Here is an 8,375-nt window from a genome sequence, read left to right as displayed (position 1 = left end):
CTTCTGCAGGTGTGCTAGAGTTTGCTGGAGGTCCACTCCTGACCCTGTTTGCCTGGGTATCACCAGTGGAGGCTGCAAAACAACAAAGATTGCTGCCTGCTCCTTCTTCTGGAAGTTTCGTCCCAGAGGGGCACCTGCCAGATGCCAGCTGGAACTCTCCTCTATGAGGTGTCTGTCAACTCTTGATGGAAGGTGCCTTCCAGCCAGGAGGCATGTTGGTAAGGAACCCACTTGAAGAGATAGTCTGTCCCTTAGCAGAACTCAAGAGCTGTGCTGGGAGAACTGCTGCTCTCTTCAGAGCTGGCAGGTAGGAACGTTTAAGTCTGCTGAAGCTGTGCCCACAGTCACCAGGTGTCATCCCAGAGAGATGGGAGTTATATATATAAGCCCCTGACTGAAGCTGCTGCCTTTCTTTCAGAGATGCCCTGCCCAATGAGGAGGAATCTAGAGAGGCAGCCTGGCCACAGCAGTTTTGGTGTACTTTGGTGGGTTCCACACCATCCAAACTTCCCAGAGGCTTTATTTACACCGTGAGGGAAATACTGCCTACTCAAGCCTCAGTAATGGTGGATCCCCATCCACCAACAAGCTCAAACGTGCCAGGTCAACTTCAAACTGCTATGCCAGCAGTGAGAATTTCAAGCCAGTGAATCTTAGCTTGCTGGGCTTTGCATGGTAGGGCTATACCCATTGTCTAACCGGTCCCAATGAAATGAACTGGGTACCTCAGTTGGAAATGCAGAAATCACCAGATTTCCCTAAACTTTCTGATAATGTTTTAAAATACCTTTCAAATAGAACAAAATCTAGCAAAAAATAAGCAGTCACAATATCAAAATGCAAATAAAGATTTGGGCCCACAGTGCTAGGTGACACTGAAACTATCTTTTCCAGGAGGACATCTGTGGAGCCAGATACATCTGCAGATTGCTTTTTCAGGGGCTTAGAGATTTTAAGTGACAAAGATCCTGCTAGAACCCTAGAAATGGGAAGCCTATAGGACCGGATTCTACTGTTTACCTTTCTGATGGTGTCTTTTACTTCTCCACAGCAGCATCAGTCATATATGTAATTCAGTAATTGCACAATTACTGATTTATAGTTCCGCTATTGTTAAAAAATAGGTCCCTTGCCTGTCTTATTGATTATCCTATTCCCTGTCGCTAGTATAATTTTTTACACACAGTAGAATCTTGAGAAGTATTTGTTGAATGAGTGCATGACCATGTGAATTAATTTATCCACCTCTAATTTCAATCAGTAATGGTGTCCTTTGAAGCTATCCAAAGAAATTTAAATCCGAAACTTTACTTTCCCATTGCCCTTTGATAACTTGATATTTCAACCAAAAATAACCCTTACTACAAATCTCACTGATGTGCATTGCTCAGATTAGAAAGCAGCATGCATAGGAGTGTGATTTTCAGGTGACTGCTGGACCTAACTCAGAACTCTGGGTACACATGAACCACAGCAATCACTGAAGTCAGAATTTTTAGCCAGAGCAATGGACAAGCTGTGGTTGACCTGAGAAGAAAGAGTGAGTTTGTATGGCATTTTACCAGAGTTGCTCCAAAGAAAACCTTTGTCTTTTATAAATGCAGTAATTATACATGGGGGATTAAGACACAATTCTTTCCCCCAGCCTCCAATCAAAATGTTGCTGTATTGTTGTATCAATGAGGATCGCTTCTACCATAGTCACTCTTGCACAGGGATATTACTTCATTGTAAAATTGTACTCTAAAAATAAAACAAAACCCTGAAACCTCATAAAGGCATTTATTTATTATAAGCGCATATATATATATATATATATATATATATGTATATATTTATATATATCTATTAGAGCTAGAGATAGGATTATTTATCATGATTATGAAAAGAGAATGGCTATGGCTAAATAGGGAATCTGTATCTAAATGCATGAAGTTGGGGCTGGGTTAGAATGAATTTTATTTATTTTTCTCTGGAGATAAATCATGATTTGTTATCTAGAAAATAAAACTTGGCATTTAAGATGTTTTGGAAATCCAATTACATCTTCCTTCAGTTTAGACATAGACGAAGATCGTGAATGGGTTCTGTGTACTGATGCTGTGTTATTGTTTCTTCAAACATGAATGAGATCCACTCCTAATACTTCAGAGGTTCCTAAAGTTGTCTCATCCACAGATGGCAAATTCTTTTTCTTATTCAGCCACTTGACAATTATCAGTCTTAGCCTACTGAGCACACTCTAGCTTCCCACCATCTGGAAACGAAGTCCAATCTCCTGACATTTGTTCACCAAATCTTTTTCATATGGATATTGCTATCGTATCTCTTCCATGGCATTGCTCATCTCCCCAGATACACTGAATTTGGGGTTCCTGAAAGGGACTTTGATCTTCACTGCTTCCTTCAGCTCACAGCTCATAGTTGTTTCCTAGGGACAAAAAAAGAGTAAGACAGTAAGACTATGATAATCTCTGTTCACATGAAGCATATAACCTTGGAGGGATGTCTGTTTTATGTGGACAGGGATTATGACGCACTTATTGTCTTATTCATTTTTTGACCCTAGAAACCAGCATATGTCTGACATATTAGGTAGTGCTCACTGTATTTTAGCTGCAACCCAGTATACCTTTGCTCCAGGTAGTTGGGTTTGTATTGGTTACATTAATAAAGATCGTAAAACCTAATACCAAGCATACAACTTGTCTAAGGTCCATTCAGAACATATTACATAATGTGTTTGCTTCATAATATTTGGCAGAACTCTTGGAACTCTTGACTTTCCCACAAATTCATTTCATGCCTAATCTTTTCTATGTCATCAGTGTTACTCCTGTGTTCAATCGAAGCATAAGGCGGCAGTTTTCAAACCTTTTGTTATGACGATATCTTCATACTTTTAAAAAGTTGAGGACTTCAAAGAGTGTCTGTGTTATAAACAGTATATTTAGCTACTTACCATATTGGAAATTTAAACAGAGAACGTTGAAAGTATCAACACACACTAGCCATCGTGGGGCAGATGCCGTTTCAAGGCACTGAGTTCATGGAGAGCATGCAGTGACCTCACGAGGAAATGAGAGTGAAAACATGAATTGCCCCACAGGATTTATAACACAAGTTATTTTGATTTTGTTGATCATAGAGCCTGAAATACAGTTTGAAAACCTCTGGTGTGAATTATCTTTCATTTCTTGTATTTCTTCGCCCCTCTGTAGCCAATCAGCAACTCCTGTCATGTCTGAAAAAAGGAACCCAAATCTTTGTGATTCATTTGATTTCAGCTGTGATCACTGCAGACTACCCCAGTTCTGTCATGAAGATCCTGACAAGAAGCCTTGCTCTCAGCATTCTGTAGTCCGCAGAATAAAGACCCTCAAGGGTCTCCACTTTCTAATCCCCCAAACCTGTGAAAGCTACTTTATATGGAAATGGGAACTTTGCAGGTATGACTAAATTAAGCCTCTTGAGATGGGGAGATTGTCCTGGGTAATCCACACAGGCCCAGCATCCTCACAAAGGCCCTTATGAAAGGTCAATAGGACATCGGCGTGAGAAGTACCGAGGGAAGCAGAGGGAAAGGTGGAGGATGTGTGATGCAGGGTCGCTCCAGGTGAAGAACGCAGCCATCCTGAAATGCCTAGACACGGATTCTCCCCTGGAGCCTCCGGAAGGAAGGTGGTCCTGCTGACACCTCGAATGTAGCCCAGTAGGACCGATTTTGGACTTTGGACTTCCAGGACTATAAGATAATGTACGTGTGGTGTGTTAAATTTGTGGTAGCTTGCAGTAGCTGCAATGAGAACGGAATGCAGCTGTTAGCTGTTCTTTCTCTCTGCTTCTATTTTTCCCATCTTAGAATCTATTTTCCATCACAGCCAGAGGGATTTTCAATATCTTTATCAGATCATTTTGCTCCTCTCTTGGGAACCCTCCAGCATCCCTGTTGTCCTTTGAAAATAAAGCACGCTCCTTGCCTGGTCCTGCTAGCCTTGGGTTATGTGCTGCCTGCAGACCATGGCGGCGTATCCCAGACTCTTCCCTAACTCCCTGCCCGCAGTCAGCTGGCTTTCCCATCGCCCACTAAGCCTCAATGCCTTCGCCTCCGTCTCTTTCCCTGGAGTGCACCCCTCATCTACACCTGGCTGCTTAGTCTCACCACTGGGGTCTCAGGGCACCATCAGCCTCTCCGAGAACCCTTCCCTCAGTAACCTAGACCGTAGCGATCCATCCACTTCCTCCTGGAGCTTACTTACATCACAGTTACTCAAAAAAGTCACAATAGTAGTTATCAGCACCTGTATTTATCTTTTGCTGATAAGTATCTGTTACTTACTTTCTGACATTTGTTACCCAGGGGCAAGTTCAGAGAGAGGCCTTTCACCTGCCTTGCTCTCCATTATATTCACAAAATCCCGAGCAGTGGTAACCAAAAATCTGCTCCATTTTCTCTAAATATACGGACTAGCTGCTGGATAAATGTGTGTTGAAATAATTGTGAGTATTTCGGCACACATTCCTTTCTTTTTGCAGTTTGTTAATGTTCGAAGTAGACAGGCTTTCCGAGAAGATTTTAGAGAGAAAGAAGCTGCAACCATAGCCCTGCCCATTCATGACCTTAACACCACAAACACCCAGGTCCTGTGCCCAGACTGCCTACCTCAAGCCAGGGAGAGCTGGGCTTCGGGTTTCTCCAAGCTTCTCTAGTCAGGATCTCCAAAAACACCGGATATTCCGTCATCTGAGACTTTATAAAAGAAGAGAGGAGGAGAAATGCTTAGATCGATGAACTGCAGCGTAATGAGGCTTGTGCCCACTCTCCAGGATATAAACATCTGTCATCTGAGACTATGAAAAAGGGAATACAGGTTAAAGAAAGGTTAACTCCCATTCGATGTGTTCTGAGAGGCTCCTCGTACTCATAAATACACCATCTTGAAAGCATGAGGGAAGGTTTTCTGATAAAATCTCTCAATTGTGAGGTTCACAACCCCAGGAAGCACCTCTCATCTGATAGCATGCTCCTCTTATCCTGTAGCTGGCATAAAACGCTGCTAATTCATCTTCTCCTGATAAGAAACATCAGGTTATTCTTTGAGAGGAGAAAACTTGAGCGTTCTTGCCATAACCCATGAATATTTGCCTATTTCCTACCTATTTCACTCATTCCAAGTCCCCTGTAGTTAGAAATGGCACAGATAAACTTACACCGTTTCAAAAAATATAGCCCCAATAAAACATTTTTTGCTACTCACAGAACAGCAAAGGGCACTCTTCATTTCTAGGCAGAGCATCTTGCAAATTGGAAACATATCAGTGACAATTATCAAAAAATAGTTTTCAAAATGCACTCCTTTCTACGGAGCCTACCAATTCTTCTTTCACAAAGACATTAACCAAAAGCAATGCTCTGAAAATGTCATTTGGAGCATGCAATTGAATTAATTTATTTGTTTTATGATATTTTACAGTTAGTCATGTAAGAGACTTTCACTTAATTTTTTTCGTCTGCTCATTTAGATAATGCTTTAACTGCCATAAATCCCAGCTATGGAGGTGAGGAAACAGCGTGAGCATACCATATCTTCTAAGTAATGCATGGTGAAAGGCAAGCTGGCCTGACTATTCATTGTTACCTTTCACTGAAGCGCTTGGCTTCTGCTTCAAATGTAAAGTCTTCTCCTTTTCCAGGTAAAACTAGTTTTGTGCAATTAATTTTGCAGGTAAGAAAATGGGGAAAATTCTATTATAAGGTCGGTAGGCGAAAGCATATAAGGTCCTCGTCAATGGACGAACATTCGAAAGATCAAGAACGAAATGCCCTCAGGTCTCCAGCTGTTAAATACCTGTGGGTGGAATGATGCCAAGTGTCATTTGCAATGCCTTGATTACTGGGGCAAGGAGAACATAAGTCCATTCTAAAGTAAACTTAAAACTTGGGCTAAATGTATGGGTGCAAGGAGACCCTTCACAATGTGGTTGTACAGAGTCCAACATGCTGAACTATTTATCATTTTTATGTTTGGATCAACAGTTTTGAGAGAGTAATCTGAATTATGTCACCTAAGTGTTCTACAGCAATGTTTGAAACAATTTTAGTAATTATTTTGCATGACATGTATAAGTAGCAAAATTTGATGAAGGCTACCTATATTGAATTCCAACCACTATTTTAATAGTACGAAATAGCTGTTCATTCATTGCTCCAGATCATCATTTACTTACATATGGCATCTTGGATCCTAGAAGTCTAAGGTGTCTCTGCATATCCCTCAAACATTAATTTTTGAAGACCCTATGCCATGGAAATGGTCTGTCCTGTGCTTTAGCCAAGCATATCATTTTGTCACCCTTAATGATGCCCATCTAGAACATTGCCTGTGCTAAACTGTGGAGAAGGAAGGAGTCATTCACAATTTCCTATTCTCTGTTTAAAAGTCCAATCATAGGATAACGAGCAGGCTAATTCCTTCTATGAGAATCCATTGCACCCTGTATCTCCCTTTTGATATGATGGATTATACTTATGATCATTTGCTTGTGTCAAGCTCATGTGTAATTTCCATGCAGTCAGGAAGCATTCGGTTTCATGGCCCTGTTCCCAGGTCCTAGCTACATTTGTCTACTTTTGTGCCAGTAGTGTGCAGTTTTCAGTTTTCATGCATGCAACGAATATTTATTGTGTCTTAAATGTCAAGCATGGCTCTAGAGAATGAAGATTTAGCAGCAAGCAAAACAGAAAAAAATCCCTGTCTTCATGAAATTGGGATTTTCATGAAAGTTGTTATTTTAAAGCTTTTCCAACTTTCTTAGCTGTCTTTGGATCTTTATTTTCCTATCTGAATTTCAAACATTTCAAAAGAATGTTCTTGAGCTCCCAAGTGTAGCTAAAATTTTAATTAAGGTAGCACTGAATTTATAAGTTAATTTTTTGGGAAATTGATATTTTTAATAATATCTTATCTCATTAATTTATTTGGATCTTTTAGAATCCTGTACTCAGATCTTTTATGCCTTTGTGCATATTTCATAATTATAAAAAAATTTATTGTAGGTTGTATTATGAATATTACATTTTCTAATATTTTACTGCAGAAAAATTGCACTACTTTTAAGTTATTTATTCCATAAATTTGTTCCACTCTCTCATTAATTATTGCAGTGTTTCTGTGGTTATATTTGTTATGGTTTGTAGATGAGGGCTGTTATCTTCGAATAATGATGTTTGCCTTTTCCCTTAAAATAATTGCACTGCTGTCTTTTCCTTTCTTTTATACAGCATTGGCTAGGAATTTGATTCTCTGTTGAATAGTAGCAGTGAAAATACACATGCTTGGCTTGTCCACATTAAGTATATATTCGTGGTAGATTTTTAAATACAATTCTTACTTTGTTAAGAAAGTTCTTTTTTATTCCTAACTTGCTGTGAGTTTTTTAAAATCGTGAATGAATAATGAACATTATCAAATGCTTTTTCTGAATCTACTGATATAATTATATGATTTTTTTTCCCTTTAAACCCAGAAAATTGCATTGATAGTTTATTTATTACTGAATTATTCTTCCATTTCTGGATAAATATTACTTGCTCATGATTTATTTGTTCCATACACTGTTAGATTTGAACAGATAATTATATCTGCATGCATCAGTTAAATAGATTTATAAATATTCATTTTTATACTGTCTTTACCTGCTTCAAAATTTATATATATTTTAGAAATAAACTCTTCAGAAATTGTGAGAATATACAATAAATTATTCAGTCAATTTTCAAATTGGTAAATTGTTCAGTTAGCATACTTTTTGTTCTTACAACATAAGTGAAAGTTTTGCTTACACATATCTTGAAATTTATGTGTGTGACTCTTGAGGAAGAGTTTCTTGGCAATAAAATCACTAAGATAAAATTATATACATTTAAAAAATTTATGAATACAACCAAAATTGCCCCCAGAAACTTTCATACTTCCAAGAACATATTTCCAGTCTTAAATATTATTGTTGTTTTGAGTAGTGTTTGTTTTATTTTGAGTGAGATTAAGCATTCACTTAGTTTTAACATGTGTTGCTTCTATAAATTGCCTATTTATGTAATTAGATTAGTGAGTAATTCCTTTCTTCATTATGATAAGAAATTTAGCTATGTAGGCTCTGAACTGTATTCTCAGTTTACTGTTGAACATTTAATTTAAATTATCATATTCCTTGTTAAATGTAAATACTTATAAAATGAAATTATCAATTTTTCTCTTACAACTTTTACTTTTTCTTATACTTTTGTATTTTTAAATTACGAAAAATCATGAACGCATTTTTCTTAAACTGTTAAGTTTTTATTTTTTATATTTAAACTTTTGACCAAACTGGAA

This window comes from Cebus imitator, unplaced genomic scaffold (genome assembly GCF_001604975.1).
Source record: "Cebus imitator isolate Cc_AM_T3 unplaced genomic scaffold, Cebus_imitator-1.0 Scaffold6, whole genome shotgun sequence".
In the NCBI taxonomy this organism is placed as follows: Eukaryota; Metazoa; Chordata; class Mammalia; order Primates; family Cebidae; genus Cebus; species Cebus imitator.
The sequence above is the reverse complement of the archived record's forward strand: the minus strand, read 5'-3'. Positions refer to the sequence as shown.